The 26421-nt window shown below is 46.8% G+C and overlaps 2 long non-coding RNA genes across 3 annotated transcripts in view; one reads left to right on the forward strand and one right to left on the reverse strand.

The window, feature by feature from the left end:
* Positions 1-576: 576 nt before the first annotated feature.
* LOC143661952 (uncharacterized) lies at positions 577-12204 on the reverse strand. Of its 2 annotated transcripts, none has more exons than XR_013165033.1 (3): positions 12115-12204; positions 10847-11173; positions 577-1089 (listed from the first exon to the last, which is right to left on the reverse strand). It is a non-coding gene; the product is annotated as an uncharacterized LOC143661952 (long non-coding RNA). The 2 variants fall into 2 exon arrangements; XR_013165034.1 differs by lacking the exon at positions 577-1089 and adding an exon at positions 10238-10558.
* LOC143661954 (uncharacterized) overlaps positions 1208-26421 on the forward strand; it is a 104290-nt gene continuing 79076 nt past the window's right edge. The window contains exons 1-2 of the long non-coding RNA XR_013165036.1: positions 1208-1337; positions 1886-1993. This is a non-coding gene — a long non-coding RNA (uncharacterized LOC143661954). The remainder of the gene's footprint in view (positions 1338-1885; positions 1994-26421) is intronic.

The following is a 26421-nucleotide window of genomic DNA, read 5'->3' on the forward strand; positions in this document are numbered from 1 at the left end:
TTCTAAGCCCTGAAATTATCATCTGCATTTTTTTTTTTTGTATTCAAAGTGGTTGCAGGGAATCTGGTAACCATACATCATAAACTCCAGTATTTCCTAGGATGACTTGCAAGCTTTGAAAATAGCTGTGTGGTAACGGGGGGTGGATTGCTACATCACTCGTCTCCATCCAACCATTTAGATTTTAACTGATGCCACCCCAAATCTTTGTAAACAATTTGGGGAGACCTAACCTATGGCTGCTTGGCCATAGTAGTAGCCTGACTCTCCTGAAATGACCATGTAAGGAGGGGTCATGGGCAGAGCACACACAATGAATGGAGTGACAGATGCTGACTTCCGAAGTTCTCCAGGAAAAAGTTTTTGAATGGACCTCCATTTGAGGGAACTTGAAATTCTGTTTTCCCTTAAATACTTGCCAAGGCAAGAGCAAACTATTTGTTTTGGGCCTCACAGGATGAGTAGGGTGAAAGTAGAGACAAGCATCTTAGAACACGAAGCTCTCAAGGCATGACACGAGATGTTGAATGTGCTGGCAGGCATGGAGCTGAGGGTGTTTGGAAGGAAGTACTGGCAGATGGTGCAAGCCTCATGAAGTCCTGTGCATTGCTGTGTTCTAGCACCTAGCCCGCAAACTAAATTCTCATTGGTGGATAACTGAATGAATGAATGAATGAGATGAACTTACCTGTACTATATCCACTCTTCTTAAGAATGCTCTTTCCTAGGACAACTCCCATTTTATGACAGGTATCATATTTTATTGCTGTTCTGTGAGTCCCATTAATTAGTAATAAATATGTCATGGGGAAATTCAAATATATTGATAAAACAGCGAAAACCTGAAGGAAGATTGATCAAAGGAATCAATAACCCTAACTTGCCTCCCCCCTTGGGGACAGAACAAAGCGGGCCCTGCAGAGCCCACAGCCGGCTGCGGTGCAGTGCGTGGGAATCCTCGGCTGGCGCGACCTGCTCTTCCCACGGGCCGGGCTGTCCAAGCCAGCCCGTGACCTCCTGGGCTGCCTCCCAGCCCAGTTCCCAACAGGCAAGTTTAGAAGATCTCCTTTTTATTGGGAACGTACGGTTCTGGAAGAAATGGAGAGAATCAGTGCTGTTTTTACTTAGAAAATAGGAAGAGGAAACGAATCTTTGGCTGTACCTGCAGCCCTTGCAAGCCCCGTTTGCACTCTCGTTACACGGGAAAAGATCACTGGTCTGCCTTGCGGAATAAGGGCTCTTCTCTCGTAAACAGCAGCCCTGCGTTCAACCATATCGGATCAATACCAATTTCATATCTAGGCACTGGAATTGTTCATTTGTCAAGTCAGGCCAGGGTGAGCCATTCTGCCTGCTGCTGGTATTGCTAGTTTATGCCCCATGTGTAAGGCCACAGGGCTAAACGTTTCCCTGGACAGCATTTGCAGGGCGCTGAACTAATGTCTCTGTCAAAAGAGAAAATAATAAGGTTGTGCCAACTGAAAGGAATTCTTTCTACACAGCTATTTCTGAGCGCTAGATTTCTAGTCTGAAACCCCTGTGTGTGCAGGAGGCAGAACCTAAAATAAGTGGAGGCAGCTAATGGACTGGAGATAAGTCACTCCGCTCACACACAGCCCCTGCTCAGTGGCGTGTGTCTGGGGATTCTCCCTGGAGATTGCTCTTAGGAGGAGCCTCTGGATGCCACTGAAAATGGAATTGGGGATTGGAGGAAGGGGAATCTGCAATATTTATGGGACTAATTTGACCAGCAATTATTTCCGCCTGGCATTTCTACAGAGTTCTGCAACTATAAATGACTTTGGATTTTTCCAAACAGAATTTCAAGATAATAGGTAGCTCTCCCCAAAATGACATGCATTGATTTTTCTTTTTCATTTTTTAGGCATGGGGATAGAAGATTGCTTTTTGTCTAAACGTGGAAATGGTGAGCTCCTCCAGGTTCTGGATTATGAGCAGGTGGAAGTGGGAGTTTTGAGAGTGGCGAGAGCAGGTAATATTCGAGTCTGGGGAGTGGCAGACTCCAGTCTGGTTCTGGGACAAGGCCACATCTTGGGGGGCAGCCTGGGAAGCTCACAGGGGAGGTTTTCACTCTACCTGGTAATGGTCAGTTTAAAAAAGACTGAACCTTATACAACGCCTTTGGGTGTGCCCAAACCAGTCATTTATCCACAATTTCCTTACCAACACTGCCCCTGCCCGCACGTCAGCCCAATAGGAATTCCAGTTAACCTCTGAGTGTCCTAAAGGCCTTTTGTGGGTGGAAAAGGGAAGGAGAGAACTGCCGTAGAAGGGCGGTGTCTCCTACTGGTGCACTCAACTTCCGGGCGCAGCTGTCCGCAGTGCCTCCCTTCCGCTTCTTCCTCTCCAGTTCTCTCTTCCTTCTGCCCTCCCAGAAATGTCGATTAGAGGACAAGCATCTCAAACTTGGGAAAGCTCCATGCCTCGCCAGAGCTTCACATAAGCAAATAATGTATGGTTTTCGTAATATATAAAAATAGGACCTTGAGTACTCATTACAAGAGTACTTCTCTTCTCCAAGAAAGGGACAGGACGATTGCTCAGTGTACTAAGCCTTAGGAAATGATTCCTATGGATAGCAGTTATCCAAAGACACTGAACGCTGCCAGACCTTATTTATTTCTATCATTCACTTCCAATCAGAATTCCCATTTCTTTCCAAATTCTCATTTATAATTTAGTTTCTCTGAAAGTAAAACTGTTATATAAAGAATTAGTCATGCATACTGGGGGTAGGGGTCGGGGGTGGGAGGCTATCTTAGTATTCTTGATATGATTTGCTATAGACTGAGGCCAGAAACAGGGACTCGGGTCAGCCTGGCTGGACCTGAAACCTGGTTTGTCCACTTACTGCCTGTGTGGACCTCAGGCAAGGTATTTGGCTTCTTTCTACCTTGATTTCCTCATGTGTGAACGTCACCATCTCCTCTTGGGTCTTTGTCAAATTGACCTCTTGCCTATTCTAGTTCCTAAAGCCAAAAACGGGGCGAAAGCCCAAAATGCAGAAGAGCCTGAGTATGTTATTGAATGTTGAGGGTCTCCCCTGGGCCCCCCGACACACTTTCCTTGCCCTGCCATCTGCCCTGTGCTGACCCCCCTCCAGAGTGAGAGACTGTCCCTCCCTGAGGGCCCAGGGTGGGGGGCTGCAGCAGCTTGGAGGGACTGCATTCCGGTCCTGGATCTCCAGATCTGACCCCCCCACTGACACCCAGCATGGCCTGGCTGGGCTGAGGTGGCTGTGCCCTGCCCAGTGGGGGCCATGGCCCGGAGCGAGTGGGACTCTGCATTCCAGGCCTGGGTGCGTCGTGGCTTCAGGGATTGGGGTGCCAACATTTGTGACCCTCAGTTTCCCCAGGTGGGCTGGGCATTCTACAAATTTATTCTAGAACTGTTTGAAGTCAGTGGCATTGATGCAACTGTGACCTGTAACCAAAAATTTGAACAAGCGGCTGGCTGTATAGGCGTGTGGGCCGTTGTTGGCCTTCCCTCGTTCACAGGCGCAGGTTTTTATTCTCCTCTTCACCATCCCTTCCCTACTCCCCCACGTGGCACCTGCATGGTGCAGACTGAGCTTTGGGACACTCAGCACGAGGACTTCGCATGTGAAATGAAATGTCAACCTGCTGGAGTTGCCTCCACATTTCCCTGGGACACTCATGCTGGCATTTTATTCCTGATTAATATTATACTCTCCGGAGCTTCTGGAACCCAATATGCTTTTGTTGAACTTTTTTTTTTTTTTTTTAAGGAATCTGGGAAGCTCATACTACAGAACAACTTTTTGCACAATCTGAGTTTTGTCTACTTTTGAAAACTGTGTGAGATGCTGTGTGAAAAATGAGACATTATTTCACTGATGAACTTAGGTGGGTCTAATTTAATTTGTAATGAGTACTCAAGGTCCTATTTTCATATATTATGAAAACCATACATTATTTGCTTATGTGAAGCTCTGGCAAGGCATGGAGCTTTCCCAAGTTTGAGATGCTTGTCCTCTAATCGACATACTAGGGAAAGTTTCATATTCTAGAACTTCTGGCTCCTGGCTGATCTATTCAGAATGGAGGATGCTTTTTGTCTGTGAGAGCTGACAGTCTTTCACAGCCTTATTTCAGGGGGGAGAGCGATGGAACATTAATGGCAAGAAAAATGTTTAAGGAATCACATTAATCATTTGCAATCACTCAAACTTAAAAAAATTTTTTTCTTCTGAAACAACTACCTTATATGGCCTTTTTGGCCTATAATGACTCTCTGAATTATCAGCAGAAACTTGAGGTCCAGAAGTCTAGATTTTAAATATAAGCATTGAATTTTAACTTCTAGTTTAGTTGGCTTCAGTGTATGGAAAGTGATTTTCTCTCCCTTGAACCCCCTTTGCTTCTTAGAAGGGACTGTTGCAAGGCAGGGTTTCCTGCACGTCTTGGTTCAGGAACACTTAAATTAAATCAACTTTCCCCATGGCCCCTGCCCTAACATATTCAAGAATTCTTTTTTGTCCAAAAGGACATGAAGGTCATGCCTACAGCTTCCTTATCCCAGATCAGCCTGGCCTGTGAGTAGCCTCGCACAGGCCCAGGCCCAGGCCCAGGAGCTACTGCATGACCTTGGCCCATTCAGCATGTCGGGCATTTAATGGATGCCCAGGTGTGTGCCTTGAGTTCCCCAGCTTTGCATTGCATCCCCCAGGTGTGTGCCTTGTGTTCCCCAGGTGTGTGCTTTGAGTTCCCCAGGTGTGCCTTACATTCCCCAGGTGTGTGTCTTGCATTTCCCATGTATGCCTTTTGTTCTCTTGTCCAAACCAAGTGTGATGATGAAGAGGGCTGTAGATAGACCATTTGCTGACATTTAATTTCTTCTTTTAAAAATTGTGTTTCATAGAGAGACTCTTAAATGTCTCTTTGGTGAAATGTGGCTTTACATCAATGAGAGAAGCACAGGGTCATCAGGGTGATTTTGCTGTGGCCTGAAGATTTGACCCAATTAAATTGCAGCTAAATAAAAAACAAAGAAAGAAAGAAACAAAAAGCAAAACAAAACCAAAAAAATTATCACTGAAAAATAGGACTAAGGCCCTGGTGCCAGGTTTAATCCTTCTAAATCAGGGAAAATGTCCCTGAATCATGGTGTTCGATGACATGACCTGTTTGACCACAGGCAAATCTAACACTTTGGTGCAACTGATTAAAACATGGGCTCTCTGAGGCTGGGATTGACTCTGAGAAGGGGCACCCTTCCGATTTCCCAGCTCATCACTGCTGCCCCCCACCCACCTCCCTCCCTTTTATTTATTGCAAATACATTAACACAATATTTCGTATTACAATGTTTAAAATGTATGAGCTATTCAAATGGCTGTCAAGTTGGAACTGGCTATCAGAGGACAAAAATGCATTTATAGGTTTCCTTGCTTAATTTTCTCTATTTAATTTACCAGTACAATCTTATGTGAGCTGCAACACCGAGCATTTCAGTAAGCAGAGATTTGGGGAAAGATCCTAAAGATAAACGATCCTAAAAGATATTGAATACTACTTTCCATTGCCGTTAAACTCTGCAAGGCATTATGGGTCTTTATCTTTTCTTCTTGATTTGTAGATGAGAGTCATGAAGCCCAGGGTTGCTGGGGTGATTTGCATGAGGTTCTCAGCCAGCTGGTGGTAAAACTAGGCCCAGCTCCTCAGCTCCACACCTCCCACTGAGTGCCATTCCTACCACTTTACTGGCTCCTTCCTTCACCGATAAATGCTGAGCTCTAGAGCCCTGAAGAGCTGCCTCTTTCCCGTGTTTCCTTGTTGCTTACATTTTTACAGCATCAAGATGTTCTTTGAAAAGAGAACTTTCCTGAGGTAAGCAAGAATTCCAGTAATACCCTAAGGCAAACTTTTTTCTTTTTTGGCTTCTGCTTACTACTGACTCATGTCCTTCGGTAACAGAGTTCTTCTTTACCACAAATTTTAATTATTTTCATCACCAGTTCTCCAACTGTTCTTTGGCCTCGTTTGTTCCTTTTCTTCGATGCTTGGCCACAGAACAGGAAATTGCATCTCTCTCCTCTGAGTCAGGGCTGGGATGGCCAAGGATGTTGTATCTGAAGACCATTTTCCTTGATCTTACCTTATGCAGAGTTTGCAGCAGTTTAGCATTTCTACAGTTCAAAACAACTACCAACTCTGTGACTTTTAGTCTTAGCACAAGTCAACCCTGCTGTAAACTCAGCAGCTGCCTCAGTTTCCTAGCACCATCATCACAAAGCATAACTGGGGAGGTGCCAAACAATAGGAAGTTGTCGGCTCACGGTCGGGAGGCTGAGTCCAAACGCAAGCTGGGGGCAGCAGAGGTGCCTGCCTTTCTAGGCCAGCTGCTGCTGTCTGCAGGCAATCCCTGGCATCCTCGGCTGGTGCGGCCTCGCTGCTCCCCTGCCTCCTGCACCCTATCGTGACCTCTCCCTGCCTCTCGTGTGGCTCCTCTCCCTTCTTGTAAGGACACCAGCCGGGCTGGACGAGGGCCCAGCCTGCGCTGCTGTGACTTTGCTTTAATGTAACTAGTTCCATCTGCAACGCCCTTTCCCCAAACAACTGGGACTGGGAGTTAGGAGTGAACGTGGCTTTTTGGGGGACAGTTCAGCCCACGGCTGCAGCCTTGGGAAGGGAAGAGCTCAGTGAAAATTGCTGCAATTCCTTCTGTATCTTGCGTAAAAGGAAACGGAGGATGGGAAGAGAGAGGTAGGTGCTGGGTGATGAAGACAGAGCGTTTGTACGCGCATTTGGTGTGCTGCTGCCTCTCAGCCTAAGTCGCCCCTCTCCCCACGTGCCTGTGCCAGGGAGGTGTCACAGCAGTGACCGCTGAGCAAGTCGAGGCACTGGGCCTCTGGACCAGCCCCGCCAGCCCCGTGGGCTGTTGGAACTGGGAATTACCCTTCCATTTGCGAATCATGGGAAGGCCCAGGAAGATTTAAAGGAGGAGCTGGAGCGGCCTCGGGCAGTGGCTGTGACCATCCAGGAAGGAGACCTTTTAATATTTTCCAGTCCATTCAGTCGTACTTGGTGCTGTGCTGCAGTCGGCCTGTGGGAAGTGATGGCTAAACTTCCAGGCATTTTATGAGCTTGTTTTTCAACACAGCGATCATTAAACATCAAGGAATATAAACTTACAATTAAATTATACTAACAACAAGGGTAATAAATACTCAACATTTATCACATCCTAATTATTTCACTCCACTTTACTATTATTTTTGCTCTTGAGACAATTTGTGACAAGGTGGAGATGGCTTACGACTGCACATCTGTTTCTAAATTTGCACCCAGAACACATTCACACCCCTGAACTTGGCCTGCTCTGAGCCAAGGTGCGAGGCAAACTCACCAGGAACCAGGTGAGAGCAAAGGAGTTCAGGCAAAGGCATTATTTCAGGGAGAAACCGACCCGCCAGGGCAGTATTGGAGAGAGAGAGAGAGAGAGAAAGAGAGAGAGATGGCTGTGCCAAGGTTGCAGGGATAGGGTTTATTTATGGCTTAAGGTTGAGGGTTGGGGGCAAGGGTTAGGTAAGTTCCTATTGTCCAGCTTTCAGAACTAGGGGTTAAGTTAGGAGTTGGCAGTGTTTCACTGGTAAAGTTAAAATTTAAGTGCTGCCTGAAGCGTGCAGGGTTGTAATTGCCTCTGCCAGAGGGTGGAGGTTAAGTAATGGGGATTATAAGAGGGCAGCTGCTGGAGTGTGGAAAGGCACAGGCTGGGGTGGGAGAGCTGTTTGAAATATTTGCCAGCTGTAGGTCACATCATGGGGGAAAGGGGTCCGGTTCTCCAGGCTTAATACAAGGAACCCCCCTCCCCACTCCGAAGGGCTAATGCCGATGAATTCTCGTGGGTTGGCTGTGCACCCTGCTCCTTCCCTGATTTTTCTCTGTGCTCAGCCTTCTCTGCTCCCCGTGATGTACTGGGTAACCTGGTTGCCACGAGTTGGGCTCTTCCTCAACGCAAGTGGAATTGTTCCCGTTTTGACTATGGATGCGCTAATCCCTAAATAGAATGGCTTTTCCATTCCATGCCCCTTGATATCGTTGGTCACCATTTCCTTCATTAATGTCTGGGCCACCAGATTTTCTAACTCTCCAATAACTTTCTCCACCCATACTTTATCCCTAAAGCCAGATGTTCCCCAAGTATGCTTCTGTCTCTTTGGTTCCATCCCAAACAATGATCCTGAACTCCAGCTTCATGTAAAACTTCCTGGTGGACTATAAAATTCAGCATTGCCCATATTGAATCTTTACCTCCCTTCTTTCCAAAACTAGAGTCTTTGCCTTTTATTTGTTTATATTGTCAATGGACAATAACATTTTCCAAGTCACTGAGGGTTAAAAGACTTGAGTCATCTTTAACTCCTTATTGCAAAGTTGTTGTGTTTTTGTCTTTTATTTCTCTTACTGTGCAGGTTTGAAAGGATTCATTGTGCCCTAGAAAAGCCATGTTTTAATCCTAATCCCATTTTGTAAAGACAGCCATCTCTTCTAATCCCTATTCAGCACTGCATATTGGAAACTTTAATTGGATTATCTCCATGGAGATGTGACTCAATCAAGTGTGGGTGCTACCCATTCTGTGTGGGTCTTGATTAGTTTGCCGGAATCGTACAAAAGAAGAAGCTTTTGGAGAAAGCTTCAGAATGCTGCAGAATCGTAAAGCAGAGCATCCCTTTTGAGAATGACGGAGAATGAGGAGATTCTGAGAGACCAGAGAACACCACAGAACCACAAAGCAGGGACCACCGGCCAGTGACCTTTGGAGCTGAAGAAGGAAAATGCTTCCCAGGGAGCTGGAGAGGAAGCTAGCAGATGACGCCGTGTTCGCCATGTGCCCTTCTAGCTAAGAGAGAAACCCTGAAAGTCATCAGTCTTCTTGAATAAGGGTATCTTTCCCTGGATACCTGAGATTGGGCATTTCTGTAGACTTGCTTTAATTGGGACATTTTCAAAAATTCCCCTTTTTAAAAGCCATTCCATTTCTGATATATTGCATTCCGGCAGCCAATAAGCTAGAACACTTACCAATTGCAGAGTTTTCAGGTCCTATCACTATTCTTTTGTATCCATTACACCTTCTACATGATGTCTGATTTACAAAAACTATTGAATGCGTTTTGTTAAGGTGTAGAATTCATTTTGAAACTGATGATATCTTATTTAAAATATCCTATACTGAGGCGCACCCACCCCTCCCCCATTTCAAATGAACACGGTTTTGCCAGAAGCTGGGTTTTCCTCACTGGAGTTGACACTGAGATTCAGACATGAACATGCCCCCGGAGGTGGTGTTGGAGCCACTAGAGATGATTTGCATGGGGCAGTTTGTTTTATTTTGCCTTTGGCTAGTGGAGAAGGAAAAGGACATCTGTGTGGGTGCCTGCAGGTAGAGAAAATGGCGACAGGAATTGCTCCTCTGGCCACTGCTTAGGAAGTTGGGCCCCAGAACAGGGAGGCAGTCAGTAGAAGCTGGGAGCAGCCCAGCCTTTCAACCAAGTCAGCCCCTAAGTGTCACTGGCTCGAGGTCACCCCGAGTTCTTTCCTTGCTGGCACCAAAGCCTGTGGGAGATGAGGAAATGAGGAGCCTTTACCCAGACTTGGGACCAGAAGTGAGAGTCGCTTCGTGCCTTTCTCAGAATTCTCCACGGCTTCCTTAGAGCCCCAGGACTGAGCACATCTGCTGATGAGCAGAAATCATGGCTTTAGAATAAATGGAATTTCCCTTTAATCATACCCCTCTTTTCTTTCTAACTTAGAATTTAAGGATCCATGTTTATCCAATTTCAGTTTTAAAATGCTGTGCTTTGAAGACGAGGTCACTTTGATATCCATGAGTGTGTGGGACCACTCAGGAAAGAAGCATGCGTGTGGTGGCTCTTTGAATGTGTGGGCCTGCAGGGGAGTGAGGAAGGGCAAGAAGGAAGTCCTGAGACTCCTTTCGCAGATGCAGAAAGCACAAATCTTCTGGAACGGTGAGCCCTGCCCCCCGGGCCAGGCACTTCGGTTAGGGCTGCCACCGAAGCAGACCATGCTGCGTGCGCTTTGGGTGAACAGACGTGTCTCAAAAATGTCCATTTATGTCTTTAACGTAACCCTACTAGTGACTTCAAGAGGTGATAGGATAGTTACAATTTTAATTATACCCACCATTAACTGGGTGAGCACTTACCATTTTCCAGGCACTCTTTGATTATCCATCCATCCATCTATCAATCCATCTGTGTATTTTGAGTGTGTGCACATGTGTGTGTGACTTTTTTCAGTGTTTCTAAGAACCTCTTGGTCTGTGCTGTCTTCCTGATGTGCAGTTGAGGTTTGAAATCCCAGAGACTCAGACAGTTGCGCCCCCAAGTCTTGGGGACTCGGGGGCTCAGTGGAGAGCTGGGCTCTGAGCTCACACCCACTGGCTGAGGCCCACGCCTGCCCCACGCCTGCCCCACGCCTGCCCCTTGTCTCTGTGGCCTCTTGACTCCCAGCTCTGCTCTGGGGCTTTCCACAAAACCATCGCCTTAACTCTGCGAGGGGAAGAGCAGCAATTTATTTTCAGAGTCCTTAGTAAACAATCTGATTTTTTTTCAGACATTTTTCATACATTTCACAAAGTAAATTGGAAATTGTGATTCCTTTTCAAAACAGCCTCAAGAATTGACAATGACTATGTTACATACAGATTTAGGGTCTGGGCTTCTGTTTGCAGAACAAGCCTCAATAAGAAGGTATATATGCAACAACTAATATTAAAAGTGGGGTTTGTGACCAACAGAAGCTCCTTCTTCAATCTCAAAACAATGCAAAATTCTTACCCAATTTCTCTGATTTAACACATCCCATCTATCAATCTCTGATGTCCTTGAGGAGTGGTGGCTGCTCCCTCTTTTATCTGTTGTCTTATCTCTGGCAGTGCCTTCTGGAGGAAGGAGCTGTGCTGCCTCCGAAATGATTAAGGACCCACCAAAGACACCCAAGGAGAGAGTTCTCCATGGGTGGGCCTGGGCTGCGTCACAGCGATCCACACATGCCTGGCTGAGGCTGGACATAGCGACACCACACCAGTCTGTCTGTGTCATGCCATCTTGCATCCCTGACTCATGCGCGGGAGGCGTGGGTCTCTCACCACTTCTGCCATTTTTCTGAAAATCAGAGCAATCACTGACCAATTCACTCTTCTGTCCCCATCAAGCTGCCGCCTACCGTGAGATGTGGCCTTTGCCGCTGGCTCAGGGCTGTCTGTCCATCTGGGGCCCTGGCCGCTGGCTGACACTGCCCTCCCCACAGTGGGGACAGTCTCCACGCTGGCCCGAGGGATGAGGGCTCACCCCTCTGCCTCCTCCAGGACTTGGCAGAGCTGACGAAAAGGTTGGGGTGGAGGGAAGCCGGTCATTCTGCCCCCCCTGGGGGCGTCTTCCAGTGTCCGTGCCTGGCACAGGTCAGCGCACTGTACCTCACCCTCCGTCCGCCACCCCGCGGCGGGGCAGCTAACACCGCACCAGGTGCCTGGCGCCTTCCCCTTAACTCTCTTTGAAAAAGGTAGTCTTTGCCTGCACCCCGCATTTGTTAGGGAGAAGTCCTCTCCACACTGCGCCTCAGCCGCCACCCCCCATTTCCCAAATTCCCGGGACACAGCAGTCCATGTCCCAGGGTGGTCCTGAGTGGTGTCCCCGAGCCATGTCATCTCTGTACTTCGATGGCCGAGTGCACAGAGCCACAGCCGGCCTCGCAGGCTCCAGGTTAAAACAACACGAAAATGATCAAGGTAGGCATTTCCATGTGTGTTCACCTAAAATATTTGTGATCCCCCCTTTTCCCTTCTTTTCCTGGCTAGGAGAGGCGGGCCCACAATTGCCCTGCCGGGGATACAAACGTGTCCCTCCAGCCCTGCAGATGCATCTCCCGGCTGGGTCAGTGACAGGGAAGCAGAGGTTCAACGCGCTTTTGCTTATAGCTGATTTCTTATTAGAAACCGGAAATGTTTTCTGGCAGAACTGATCTTGAGTTGGAGTGCATATTGATGCCATTATACCTCGGTGCCTGAAAATAAGCTCTGGAAGATATTTTCCATTTGGTTTTTTACCTGGAATTATTTTGTTGGGTTGGGGAGCTGATTCCAGCTTTCCAAATGACAGTGCTCCCCAAGTGGCTGTCCTGTGTTGGTGGGGGCAGGAGAGGAAAGCTCTTGGGGCATGGGGGGAGTCTGAATTGTGAGTCATGGATGAGCTCGCTCCAGGCAGGATGAAAGCATTTGATGACACCGCCCTTTGTGGGACTCATTAGACCCCTGCCCGGCAGGGCTGATTGCTTGCCTCTCCTTGGAGATATTTTGAGTGGAAGGCAGCTTGTTGTTTCATCCAGGTGGCTTGAGTTTATCAAATTCCCCCATTCTGTCATTTCCCAAGACAGAGGTGGGCACAACTGGCCATGGAAGGACAACAGCGGTATCGGTATTTTTAGAAACCAGAGCAATGATCTGATCATCACCGTTGGCAGAGCCAGCTTGAATAACGGTGGTTGCGGAATGAAGACTATTTGGATGGCATTTTATTAATTAGCATGTCCCCTGCTTGGTTGGGATGATTCATGAGTTAGAAATGAATGTACACACACGCCACAAAGGACAAGGCCTGCCTCAGTGTCCCCGTTACCATGCCGACTATCTTCTGTTCATTTTCTGATGACAGTCTTGATCGATTCCCTTGGGACTCTGGGCACCAAACAAGCTCAAGACCTTGAATTTTTTTCTTGCTGTCTTGACAACATTTCTCTCCCCTCCAAAGGGAATACGGAAGCATCTTCAAGGTGGGCATTATTTCAACTGGAACTTGTAGAGTTTTTTATCAAATAGTTGTCAAGATTAAAACAAATGGCGGCATTAATTATTCCACCCATTAAGATTTCTCTCCTGGAGTCGGGGCTTGGCCTCCGGGAGCAGCCCGAGCCGCGCTTGCTGACTCTGTCCATTAGATGGCGCACCTGGAGAAGGCATTTGCATTCCACTTGCAAAATGATCCACGAAATGAATAATGGGATCTCCTTGAAGCTGTGGATAAAGCAATGACTATTTGCTTTTTTTCTGCACAACTTTTCACATTTGTCAGAGATCTGGGGAGGGAAATGTCAGCTTGACAGTCTCCTATCCATTCTCCACAAAATCAATTATGTTTCTAGTTAAGTATATTGGGAGGAGGAGAGAGACTTTTGATTTAAATGTAGGTGTCTTTTATTCCAAAGCCATCTCTACTTTTCTGAAGGCAAAAAAAATGTTAAGAAAGAAAAATGTTAAAATCCTATCCTCTGTCCTCTTTATTCACATGCTTGAACACAGTTATCCTGGTGAGCACTCTACCCTGTTTGATTTTTTTCCCCCTGCTTGATTTTAAACGTAAGTTTGTAAAACCTCTTCATGCGCGGTATAATCTCCCTGGGAATGGAAGCAATGGCAGCTCTGACATATTCGTAAAGCCGGGTGTGTATTCACCATGTAGCACTGCTCTCCCCATGAAACAAAGGTGTTTTACTGGCAGCATCCAGCTCTGAGGCACAGAGCATGAAATCCCCACCGGCACCCAGCGGGCAAACCCGCCCTGAAATGTAACCTCAGGACCCACTCTCCCGGACCCTGCCCGCCTTCCTTCTCTCCTACCCCCAGCATGTTGCCTTCTGTCTGGATTACTTCCATTTGGAACTTAATGGTCTGTGTTTTGATATGAGTATTGAGCAAAGAGTTTTTAGTTAGAATATGTTTTGGGTGGTGAAGTCTGTCAATTATTTTATTTTACATTTTGTCCATACAGGCCCTGCATATTAGCTGCAGAACAGGTATCCCTTAGAGAGTGAGATCAGCTATCATTACGGGGAGGCGTGAATAAACATGACCTCTTTGGAGGTCAATTTGGCAAATTAGAGCAGCATTTAAAATAACCTTTGGTCCAGGGCTAGGAATTTATCTTAAGCATATGCTTGCACAAATAGCGAAAGGTGTATGTGCAAAGACTTTTTGTCTCATTGTTTGTAAGAACAAAAGCCCAGAAACAACCTAAATGCTTCCCATTAGGGGATATGTTAAATGGATGTTGGTATGACTGTAACAGTGGAATACAATGCAGATACTGAAACAGAGTAATGCGGTAGACTCACATTTACTGATAACTGTTCTATGTAATGATAAAGAAATATCAAGTAAAACAAAAGTGAATTGCAGAATCATATTTATATAGCCCCTTTTGTATAAAAAGTAAGAATCCATGAATACACACACATGCATAAGTATTTGAACAGTATGGAAAAGTCTGGAGAAAAGTAAGAAAATGTTAACTGTCGTAGTTACAGCATAGAGCTAAGGGCAGGGGGCGGGAAAGACACATTTTGTGCCCTTTGTGTTTTTCGATGACTTCTTTACCTGTGAATATATGATTTTTAAAGCAGAGTGGTTCAGAAGCTGAGTGCCCCGAGCCTCACTTTCCCCATCCAGGCCCTCCCGCAGCTCCGCCTGCCCCCGGCTCCATGTTAGCCATGCTGAGCGGCTTTATACCGAACAGTACAAGAGCCTCCACTCCCAGCGTCCGATCCTACCCTCCTCCAGTGGGCTCCGTGCAGCTGCCCGTCCCTCTGCCAGACTCGGAGAGAGCCCTGGCTGGAAGCGGAGAGTCCTGGTGGGGTAGGTAGAGCCCTGGCCAGGCAGTAGAGCGCGTCCCAGGGCTGCTCCTGCGATGGAAAAGCGCAGGGGCTTCGGTCAGGCTTGGCTTTCAGGGTTGCTCGGTGGAGCAGGCTGGAAGAACTAATGACGGCTGCACCACCCGCCCCCTCCCACAGAGGACGCCATAGAAACGTCGCTGCCTCCCGACTCGAGGTGTCCCGTGACATGGTGCCTGGGATCTGGGGATGTGCGGAGAGTTCCACGGTCACAGGGGCTGTCATGAGACCCACTTGATGCTCTGAGATACGCTGCTCCCTGCTACTCCTTTCCTCCATCGAACTGAGTTAGGCTCTGGGAAGCCACGGCTTTCCCACTCCTGACTTCTTGGGTGGGGACAGTAGGGTGTTAGGCCAGCATAGCTTCTCTTATCAGACCTATGTGATCATGAAGACAGAAAGAGAGTGAGTGCATGGTGTGCTCAGCAACCTGACTTCTGCAGCTTCTATAGTCATTTTTTAGTACTAATTTTGTCCGGATTTTTTGCAAATCTGCAGCACAGATGTGGCCTCTATCAGAAGGCTCTCTAGCTGGTTCACAGACCTGTGTCATGCGAGCAGATTGCAGATGGCAGATTGGAGACGCTGCCTCTGGTGGGCCAGTCAGCTGGTCAGGTTGTCCCGACCTGCGTGGCACTGGAGAAGGCTCCTTTCTCTTTGGTGCAGAACCTGCTCTTCACCTGGCGGAGGGAAGGGCATCTGACCTAAGTAATTCACAGCCAGGGTTGGAGTGATGCTTTTTTACAGGGTGGACAGGTCCGTAGAATCACCAGTACATCCAGGATGGCCTTCGTGACAAATTACATGTCAGGGTGGACATACTCAGCTGCAGTGGTGGCTGCCTTCTTCTCTGTAAGGACCTTAGGATGAGCCATCCATTCCACCTTCACCTGTAGGCACTTTGATTCCTTCTATGTGAGGATTGTAGGATGAGCCGTCCATTCCACCTTCACCTATAGGCACTTTGATTCCTTCTATGTGAGGATCGTAGGATGAGCCATTTGTTCCACCTTCACCTGTAGGCACTTTGATTCCTTCTATGTGAGGATCGTAGGATGAGCCGTTGGTTCCACTTCACATGTAGACATGTTGCTTTCTTCTATGTGAGGATCATAGGATGAGCCGTCAGTTCTACCTTCATGTGTAGGAGCGTTGATTTCTTCTATGGGAAGACCATAGGATGAGTTCCACCTTCATATGTGGGCATATTGCTTTCATCTATGTAAGAACCATGGGATGTGCTATCCATTCCACCTTCACGTGTAGGCACATTGCTTTCTTCTATATGAGGACCATCGGATATGCTGTCAGTTCCACCTTCACATTAGGCAACGCTGCTTTCTTCTACGTGAGGACCATAGGGTGAGCCGTCTGCTGTACTTCACATGTAGGCACATTGCTTTCTTCTATGGGAAGACCATGGGATGAACTGTCTGTTCCACCTTCATGTGTAGGCAACGTTGCTTTCTTCTATGTGAAGACCACAGGATTGGCCATCCGTTTCACCTTCACATGTTTGCACATTGAGTTCTTCTATGTGAGGATGATAGGACGAGCCATCCATCCCACCTTCATGTCAGGCTTATTGCTCTTTTCTCTGTGAGGACCACAGGATGTGCCATCTTTTCCACCTTCCGATGTAAGCATGTTGCTTTCTTCTACATGAGGACCATAGGAGGAGCTGCCTGTTCCACCTTCACATGCAGGCATGTTGCTTTTTTCTATGGAAAGACGATAGGATTGCGCCTTCAGGTGAGACGCATTGCTTTCTTCTATGTGAGGACCATAGGATGTGCTGTCTGTTCCACCTTCATGCATAAGCACGTTGCTTCCTTCTATGTGAGGACTGTACAAGGAGCCGTCTGTGTACCTTCATGTGTAGATACATTGCTTTCTCGTATGTCAGGACCATAGGATGAGCTATCCACTTCATCTTCACTTGTAGGTATGTTGCTTTAATTCTCATTGCTTTGTTTTTCCTGAATTAAATAAGTAAAGTCAGGCTATGTCTTTAGTGACTTCACTTTGCTCTCCTCCTGCAGGCTCATTGTTTTAAGTCTGGCTTTCTGAGGAGTGAGGAGGGAATGGAGAGCTGCAGTGGGCTGGCTGGACAACCTCCATTATGTCTGTGTTCTTTGGAAATATTTAGATTAAATGAGAAAATCTGGTCAGAGGGTGACCATGTGCAAATTGGGCAGTGTCTGGGCAGGACTTGGTTTGAGCACTCCTTAAAAAATACCAGGGAATGCAGGGAGAGGAGTCTGCCTACTTCAAAGGTTTGTTTAGCAGTTTCCTAAAGCAGAAGCTGGTTAATAAAACAAACCATCAGCAGTCACTGGGTTTTATTTTTAAGTTTTTAAATTTTTTTAAACTTTTTTTATTAAAAAAATTAACAAAACATTAAGATATCATTCCATTCTACATATACAATCAGTAACTCTTAATATCATCACATAGTTGCATATTCATCATTTCTTAGAACATTTGCATCGATTTAGAAAAAGAAATAAAAAGACAACAGAAAAAGAAATAAAACGATAACAGAGAAAAAAAAATTATACATACCATACCCCTTACCCCTCGCTTTCATTTACCACTAGCATTTCAAACTAAATTTATTTTAACATTTGTTCCCCCTATTATTTATTTTTATTCCATATGTTCTACTCTTCTGTTGATATAGTAGCTAAAAGGAGCATCAGACACAAGGTTTTCACATTCACAGAGTCTCATTGTGAAAGCTATATCATTGTTCAATCATCATCAAGAAACATGGCTACTGGATCACAGCTCTACATTTTCAGGCAGTTCCCTCCAGCTTCTCCACTACATTTTGAACAACAAGGTGATATCTACTTAATGCATAAGAATAACCTCCAGGATAACCTCTCGACTCTGTTTGGAATCTCTCAGCCATTGATACTTAGTCTCATTTCACTCTTCCCCCTTTGGTAGAGAAGGTTCTCTCAATCCCTTGATATTAATTTTCAGCTCATTCTAGGGTTTTTCTCAGTCCCTTGATGCTGAGTCTCAGCTCATTCCAGGATCTCTGTCCCACGTTGCCAGGAAGGTCCACACCCCTGGGAGTCATGTCCCACACAGAGATGGGGAGGGTGGTGAGACTGCTCATCATGTTGGCTGGAGAGAGAGACCACATCTGAGCAACAAAAGAGGCTCTCTTGGGGGTGACTCTTAGGCCTAAATTTTAAGTAGAGTTGACCTATCCTTTGTGGGGTTAAGTTTCATATGAACAAACCCCAAGACTGGGGGTTCAGCCTATAGCTTTGGTTGTTCACACTGCTTGTGAGAATATCAAGAATTCAACTTGAGGAAGTTGAATTTCTCCCCACTCTCACCATTCCCCGAAGAGGGCTTGCAAATACTTTTCCAGTCACTGATCAAATCACTCTGGGATTCATCAGGGCATCACTCTGGACAAACCAACAAAATCTCATGTCCTACCTGAGATTCCAAGTACTTATGACATTCAATCAAACTATGTACATGAGTTATATTAGGAAATGCTCTAGTCAAAATATAAATTTTGTAACAAACATTTTTTGCTTTAGTCTCACACATAAGGTGACATTTTAAAGTATTAATTATTATCTATTTTCAGCACCCTGCAATAATGACATTCCTTTGTTCTTCCTCATGCAAAAACATTTTTAAAATTTGTACATTGTACATTTCACTATTATTATACACTCTAGGCATTCCTAGATTATACCATCTCGATCTTTACCATCTATCTTTCTTTCTGATTTCATTTATGTCCCCAGCCCTCCTCCCTCTATCATTCTCACATGCAGCTTCATTCAGTGTTTTAACATAATTACATTACAGTTAGGAAGTATTGTGCTGTCCATTTCTGAGTTTTTATATTCAGTTCTGTTGCACAATCTATATCCCTTCAGCTCTAATTACCCAATATCTCACCCTATTTCTATCTCCTGATGGTCTCTGTTACCAAGGAAATGTTCCAAGTTTATTCACTAATGTTAGTTCATATCAGTGAGACCATACAGTATTTGTCCTTTCGTTTCTGGCTAATCACACTCAGCAAAATGTCCTTAAGGTCCATTCATGTTGTTATATACTTCATAACTTTATTCTGTCTTAGAGCTGCATAATATTCCATCTTATGTAAATGTCACAGTTTGTTTAGTCAACTGTCTGTTGATGGACATTTTGGCTGTTTCCATCTCTTGGTAATTGTTAATAATGCTGCTATAAACATTGGTGTGTAAATGTCCATTTGTGTCCTTGGCCTCGTGTCCTTTGAGTAGAGACAGCATATAGATGGGTCCTGTTTTTTAATCCATTCTGCCAGACTATGTCTTTTGATTGGAGAGTTTAATCCATTAACATTCAGTGTTATTCCTGCATGGGTAGTACTTTCTTCTACTATTTTGCCTTCTGGATTTTATATGTCATATCTAATTTTCCTTCTTTTTACCTTTACTCATAGCCTTCCTTTCTACACTCTCCTCCACACTTCTCTCTTCTGTCTTTTCGTATCTGACTCTAGTGCTCCCTTTAGTATTTCTTGCAGAGCTGGTCTCTTGGTCACAAATTCTCTCGGTGATTTTTTGTCTGAAAATGTTTTAATTTCTCCCTCATTTTTGAAGGACAGTTTTGCTGGATATAGAATTCTTGGTTGGCAGTTTTTCTCTTTTAATAATTTAAATATATTATCCCACTGTTTTCTTGCCTCCATTGTTTCTGCTGAGAGATCTGCGCATAGTCTTAATGGGCTTCCCTTGTATGTGATGGATTGCTTTTCTCTTGCTGCTTTCAAGATCCTCTCTTTCTCTTTGACCTCTGACATTCTGATTATTAAATGTCTTGGAGAACGCCTATTTGGATCTATTCTCTTTGGGGTACGTTGCACTTCTTGGATCTTTAATTTTAAGTCTTTCCTAAGAGTTGGGAAATTTTCAGTGATAATATCTTCCATTAGTTTTTCTCCTCCTTTTCCCTTCTCTTCTCCTTCTGGGACACCCACAACATGTATAGTCATGCGCTTCATATTGTCTTTCAATTCCCTGAGTCCCTGCTCATATTTTTCCATTTTTTTCCTATAATTTCTGTTTCTTGTCTGATTTCAGATGTTCTGTCCTCCAGTTTAGAAATCCTATGTTCTGTCTCTCGAAATCTACCATTGTAGGTTTCCATAGTTTTTTTCATCTCTTCTATTGTGTCTTTCATTCCCATAAGTTTCTGTGATTTGTTTTTTCAGACTTTCCGTTTCTTCTTTTTGTTCTTTCCTTGCCTTCTTTATATCCTCCCTCAATTCATTGATTTGGTTTTTGATGAGGTTTTCCATGTCTGTTCGTACATTCTGAATTAATTGTTTCAGCTCCTGTATGTCATTTGAATTGTTGGTTTGTTCCTTTGACTGGGCCATATCTTCAATTTTCCTAGTGTGATTTGTTATTTTTTTCTGGTGTCTAGGCATTTAATTTACCTTAATTAGTTTTATTCTGGAGATTGCTTTCACTTCTTTTATCTAGGGTTTTCTTGCTGGATGAATTTGTTTTCTATCTGTTCTTTGACATTCCGTTCAGCTTTATCTGGACATTTAGCTTAAGTTTTGTTTAACAGAGAATTTTTCAGTTCTTGTTTTCTTGTTTCTTGCCCTGCTTGCGTGGTGCTTTCCCCCTCCCCCCACACTTAGGAGGGTCTACTTAGATATTATAGACCCCAGCCAGATTTTCCCAGACCAAACTGGCCTCCTATCAGGAGGAAAAAGTCACCTGCGTCAGTTTTCCCTGAGCGTGAGACCCAGCGGGTTGAAAGACTTTCCTATGAAGTCTCTGGACTCTGTTTTTCTTATCCTGCCTTGTGTGTGGCACTTGTCTGACTGTAGGTCCCACCAGCATAAGATGATTCAGTACCTTTAACTTTGGCAGACTCTCCCTGCTGGGGGCGTGGTGGAGACAGAGGAGAGGTTGTAGGCTGGTTTTAATGGCTTCAAATCACCAAGCCCTGGTGTCTGAATTCCTTGATGGAGGAATTCCACCTGAGCTGGGCTTCACCCCTCCCCTGGGGAAGACACAGGCTCCAGACAAGCCCCCAAAAGAGCTCACTTCTGCCTATGCCTGGGGCAGTTGCAGCCTGAAAAGTCCTGCCGCTGTATCCAGAGGCAGTCAAGCCTTTGTAGATACACAGCCACAAAAACCTCTGTTTCCTTCTTTTTATTCCCCCCCTTTTCTGTCAGTCCTGCCCCCTTGGCGCCAGGGCAAAAATGAGCAACCTCTGCTTTGATCAGGTTCACCTAAGCTGGGGGCCTATTTTTAGTAGTCAGAATTTGTTAATTATTTCCACAATTGGCGTTTGATTGTGCCCAGTCCCTGCTGCCAGTAAAGTCCTTTCCTTTCCCCTCTGGGAAGCGGCCTGTGGGGGAGGGGCACTGGTCACTGCAGCTTTGGGAACTCATGGTTCTGGGGGGTGCTCGCAGCTGGTCCAGCTGGTCCAGACTGGGGTACGCTGTGTGTCTGGTCACTGACGTGGCCTCAGGAGCTGTTCTGTACTGTTTCTGGTTATTTAGTAGTTGTTCTGGAGGACGAACTAAAACGTGCACATTGTTAAGCCTCCATCTTGACCCAGAAGTCTTATTTTTAGTTTTGATAACCTATACATAAATAACTCCATTACCTTTATTATTGGGCTATGACTGCATTTCTCCAATTGAGAGCCAAGGGTCCTCCTTGCAAAGTCATGAAGGAGTCCTGGAGACAAACCATTAATTCACAGTCTCTGTTTTTTAGGCCATTGAAGGGGTAGGGGAACGTAACCTCTCCCTATTCATTCTTCTGCAGCAAACCTTGCATGTTCTTCTCCACTCTCTCCTTGGAACGTATCATGGGCTGCTTTCTTTCTTCTGGCACCCAGCTTCCTTTTTCTTTCTCAGCTTTGGGGTTACATCTCTTTGGCTATTTCCCTGCTTGTCTCCCACAGGGGCATGTGGCTAGGTTCTCTGGGTCTGATGTTTTGTAGTTGGGTTGCATTTTATGAAGGTGAAAGCATGAAGTCCAGAAATAAACAGAAACCACCACTCCTGCTCCCCATCCTACTAGCTGACCCCCTGGTCCTGCCAGGAGAAGCCCTCAGTGGTTAGGGGCACAGCAGGCTCCCTCCACTTACAGTTCCTCAGGAAAGACTTACTTCACCCAGGTACGTAAAATTTCTCTTCTGATGGTTTGTAGTAGGTGGTACTTTTGAAACTTGCCCAAACAGGGAAGCCTCATACCATCTCTTCCAGGAACTGTGATCTTTTATTATAGAGCCGTTCCACTCAGACTCACGACCCCCTGAGGAGGGTTCCCATGTGAGCAGATAGAAACACAGGAGGCCCAGCTAAGTCTGAATTTCAGAAAAACAACAAATGACATCTTTTTGTGGATTCAGATTTAACTGTATTTTATCTGATAACCCTACCTCAAAGAACAACCCCAACACAGATTCTGTCTTTCGATGAGATGTCTTTTCTAGAGAATATCTTGCCCATGAAAGACTCCCTCTTTTCTCTTCTCCATCCTCCTCCTCATTTTGAATTATGGAGGAAAAAAAACTGCATCATCTTGAAAATTGTTGTGGTTTATACTCATTCCTAACTAATTAACACTGGTAATTACATTTAGTAAATGCCTGACGTATGTACGATAAATCACTAGGCAAACGAGTAGTGCAGATATCTGTATTTGTAAAGAACTACCAAAGAAAGGAAGAACAGCAGTTCTGGTCTCCCCTATTTTGTGTAATCACCATGGTCTTTTCGCCTGCACAGTTTACTTGCAGTAAATGTCTTTTGTGATTAATTAAACTGATTTAGTTCCATTTCAGAATCTAACTAATCACAGCTGTTGTTTAGCGCGTTACATCCTAAAAGCAACAGAAGGGCTCCTTTCAAAAACCCTCTACTCCAAGATAACCCCCAAGAATAAGCTGCTGTTTGAGGGCAAGGGCATGGCTATTCTCCTGGGAAACAGAGCTGTGGACTTATCAAAGAACTCTCTTGCTAACACTACTCAATCCTCATATCAGGGCTTAGGAAAATCAGATCTGCATTTATTTTATTTTTTTTCAGCGTTGGCCACACTTTTGTAATTGTAACAGGAGGAAACATGAAAGCAAGGGGAGATAGGGTCTTGTCCCCTGGCCATTACATGAGTGGCAGGTCACACTCTGAAGGCACGTGCATGGCAGCCCCAAAACTTTGGAGATGACAGAAGAATATCTGAGCCCCCAGTGTTAGGTAGCCTGTGGTCACTTCTCCCTTCACTCGGGGGTGGTCCTGTTTTGTCTTTATCCTCCTTTGCCCTTGAATCTTCCTGCCTTCTTTTATGCACAGTTTTTTTTTTTTTTTGGCATGGGCAGGCACCGGGAAATGAACCCAGGTCTCTGGCATGGCAGGCAAGAACTCTACCATTGAGCTACCATGACACCGCCCTCTTTTCTGCATAGTATTTTGCAGGTAGTAAGCCATGACTATTTCTTGGTTTTATTTTTGTATATGTTCAGACTGTAAAAATATTTAATAAAAGGCTGATGGCAAGGCTGGGAGAGGCAGCTTACTAGCCATCCAGAATTCCCATCAGGAGGCATTTACCCCGGTGAATTTCTTGGCAGAGTTCAGGGCAGCCTTTAGTTACTGATGCAAACAGAGTCACTGTACATGGATTTTGTAAAAATTAGCGATTTACCAGACCACTGGCATAAAGTGGGTCAAATAATGCAATTTTCTCAGCTCTTCTTCTTACCAGACCATTGGCATAAAGTAGGTCAAATAATGCAATTTTCTCAGCTTTTCCCCTGCTCATTAGAACCGTAGTAACGCAACTCCCAGCTCCTTCCCCATTTCTCTCCCTGCCTCCAAGGGAAGCGTGTCAGTGTCTATGGGCTTTCGGAGTTGGCTCAGCCTCATCATTCATGAGGTCATGACGTGTGAAAGCATGCTGCCCTAATTAATTTATAACGAAGACCATAATTGCCATGGGGACAAGAAAAACACATTCTCTTCCTGAAGCCGATTCAGGTGGAAGCCACATTATTTTCAGATGGTCGCTCTGTGTATGGAATTACAATCGGGGCTTAGGAAATGACTCAATTGCCCCATGGGGCATCAGGGTAGCAGGAGGCGCTTCCTGCATCAGAAATGGGCACGTTGTGTCTTGGCTGATGCCCTTCTCCCCGGCATCAAAAGGAAAGCTGTTGCTGACCTTTGCTCTTTGGTTTCCCTTTTCTGAGCTTTTGGGCTGACCCTACAAGTCAGCTCTTGTGCCCATCTCTCATCCTCCCTGCCCACCTCGCACTCTGTTCCTTGCTCCTGCCATCACGTCACCTCTCTCTGTGCTTGAGGGCTTCTCTGGGGCCGAGTTTGGGCTCCTGATCAAGCCTGAAAGTACGAAGGGTTAGCCCCTCCTGGGGTGCAAGCTTTCCCCTTGTGGATGAGTCAGATGGACTTTCTCAGGCTCCCTCAGAAGGTCCCGGCAGGATTGACCCAAGTGACCCTCATCAGTGACCAGCTCAGATGCAGCCTTGGGGACTGGGTTTCTCTCTGTTCCGGCTCCACCTGCCACTCCCTCACTTCTATTCCTGAGATCACCTGTCTCTCAGACCTGCCTGCACCAAGGCCTCTGCTTCTGCTAACTGGGAGAGGTTAGGGGAGCGGCCCCGGCAGGCAGACCCTCAGGCTGGCATTCTGCAACTGGACCAGGGAAGGGCCTCCTTGTATGAGCCCCAGCAGGTAGCAGCGTCCTCCTTATAGGACTCGCTGGTGGGAGGTCGGGGCCCTTGACTTGTACAGGAGCAAAGGGGATTAGGCTGGCGAGCTGCCTGGCCCTTGACAAGCCTGGGGTGGGGGTGAGGTGACAGGGTAAGGTTAAACATCAACCTTATCCAGTGAAATCTCCTCGTGAAAATCAGGAAAACAATTCTCGTCTTTGGGTGCATGTTACAGCCCCATGATCTGAGGCCCAGGTGATATCTCAGAGTAACTAATTCACCACGTCTAGAGTTGACCCAAGTATCCGTGTTTTAAAGCTCCAGCTGTGATTTCAATGTAAACCCTACATCCCCGTCACCTGAATTCTCTATCCAGCCAAAACAGCTACCCCTCACTAATAGGAGGAAACCGTCCCCCCTCACTGGGAGCTCGTCCCCCCCTCTCTTGGAGACCCCACGAAGCCATCACCTGTGGTAGGTCTGTGTAAGGTGCTGGACCTCCCCAAGCCCCGCTCACCTGCCAGCATCACCTCCCGTGCAGCATCCAAGGTCATGGGCAGCCGGGGGGTATCCATTCCTGCTCCTGTAAGCCTGGCCACCCAGAGCAGTGAAGACCTGCTGCATCAGGGGAGCCTGGGGACCGAGTGTGGGGGACAACCTCATGGGTCCTGCACCATGGGGCAGAGCAGGGGCAAATGGCCAGGCACGAGAATGCCTTCCCTTGATGTGTGATTTGGCGTCCTTCCAGGGACACGGGAATACTGGCCCCTTCGGTGAAGCACAGCTGTCATTGAGCCAGGGATCCCATCACTGCCTTGGCAGCCTGTGGAGGGGCCTCAGAAGGAAGACCAGGTGGTAGATGCCCTTAGCCCAGATGTTGGCAGACAGCACACGAGGGCACAGGCCAGAGGGGCCCCAGAGGCTGTGGTCCTGCATTGGGGTTGAGGGGGGCGGGTTCTACCCCCAGAGGGGCTGTTTGAAGTCACATTGCTGCTTTAGCCGGGTGGCCCTGCCCAGCCTCAGCCACGGTGGCCGCCTGGAGCAGGGGTGCTGGCCTTGGGGGCACACCGGAGGGGAGGGAGCCGACGTCATTTAGCGCCCTCGGGGCTCCTACCAGCCATCGCATGAGGCAGGATGCTGCAGTTCTGCCCACTGGCCCCTAGCAGGGAACAGGGCCAAGAGCAGCCCCTTTTCGTGCCGAGGTCGCAACGCCAGTTCGAGCAGAGCTGTGACAGGAGCCAGGCTCCCCTGGCGGCGCCCTCAATGTCCTCTTGGTGTCTGTCGTACTCCGTAGTGCCGGCAGCACCAGCACCCAGCGCCCCGGGCCTCTGCAGCTGGACATGGGGTGACCCCTGCTTCCTCCACGGTGACCCCCGCTCCCCCACGGTGACCCCCGCTTCCCCCGCAGTGATCCCTGCTTCCTCGGGGTGACCCTCGCTCCCCCGGTGTTTCCAGACCAGACTCTCATGACGCAGCGACCCTCTGCGACGCCAGACCCAACTGAACTCCCTGGCGGCTCCCCACTCACTTGCTGGGACCTTTACGTTGTTTGTATGAGCATCAGGTGATGAAAGGGGTAAGGAAAACACATCTCTCAGCGAGCGAACCGTTTTAGACCTTTCACTAACTGAGCGGCTTTTCAGTAGACCCGCTGGAGAAAGGCTGCCTCTGTGCTGGTGGCGCGCGCGCGTTTCTCGCCCGAGTATTCTCGGGCGTTTTCTTTTTCGTTTGTGCACTGCTTCCCCAAGGATAGTTCAAGCCCAGGAAAACTCAGTGTGATGGGGCTGTTCACAATCTCCGTAGCAGTGGTGAGTGCTCCCGGACAGTGATCTGAACCGAGCCTCTCCTGGTCCCTCCCGCCGAGGACGCACTCCCGGGGTCGGTGCTCCCAGAGCTCCCGGGGTCGGTGCTCCCGGGGTCGGTGCTCCTGGCCGCGGGACACCCCCACAGTGCCCCATTTCAC

The sequence above is a fragment of the Tamandua tetradactyla genome, chromosome 18 (assembly GCF_023851605.1).
Source record: "Tamandua tetradactyla isolate mTamTet1 chromosome 18, mTamTet1.pri, whole genome shotgun sequence".
Taxonomy (NCBI): Eukaryota; Metazoa; Chordata; class Mammalia; order Pilosa; family Myrmecophagidae; genus Tamandua; species Tamandua tetradactyla.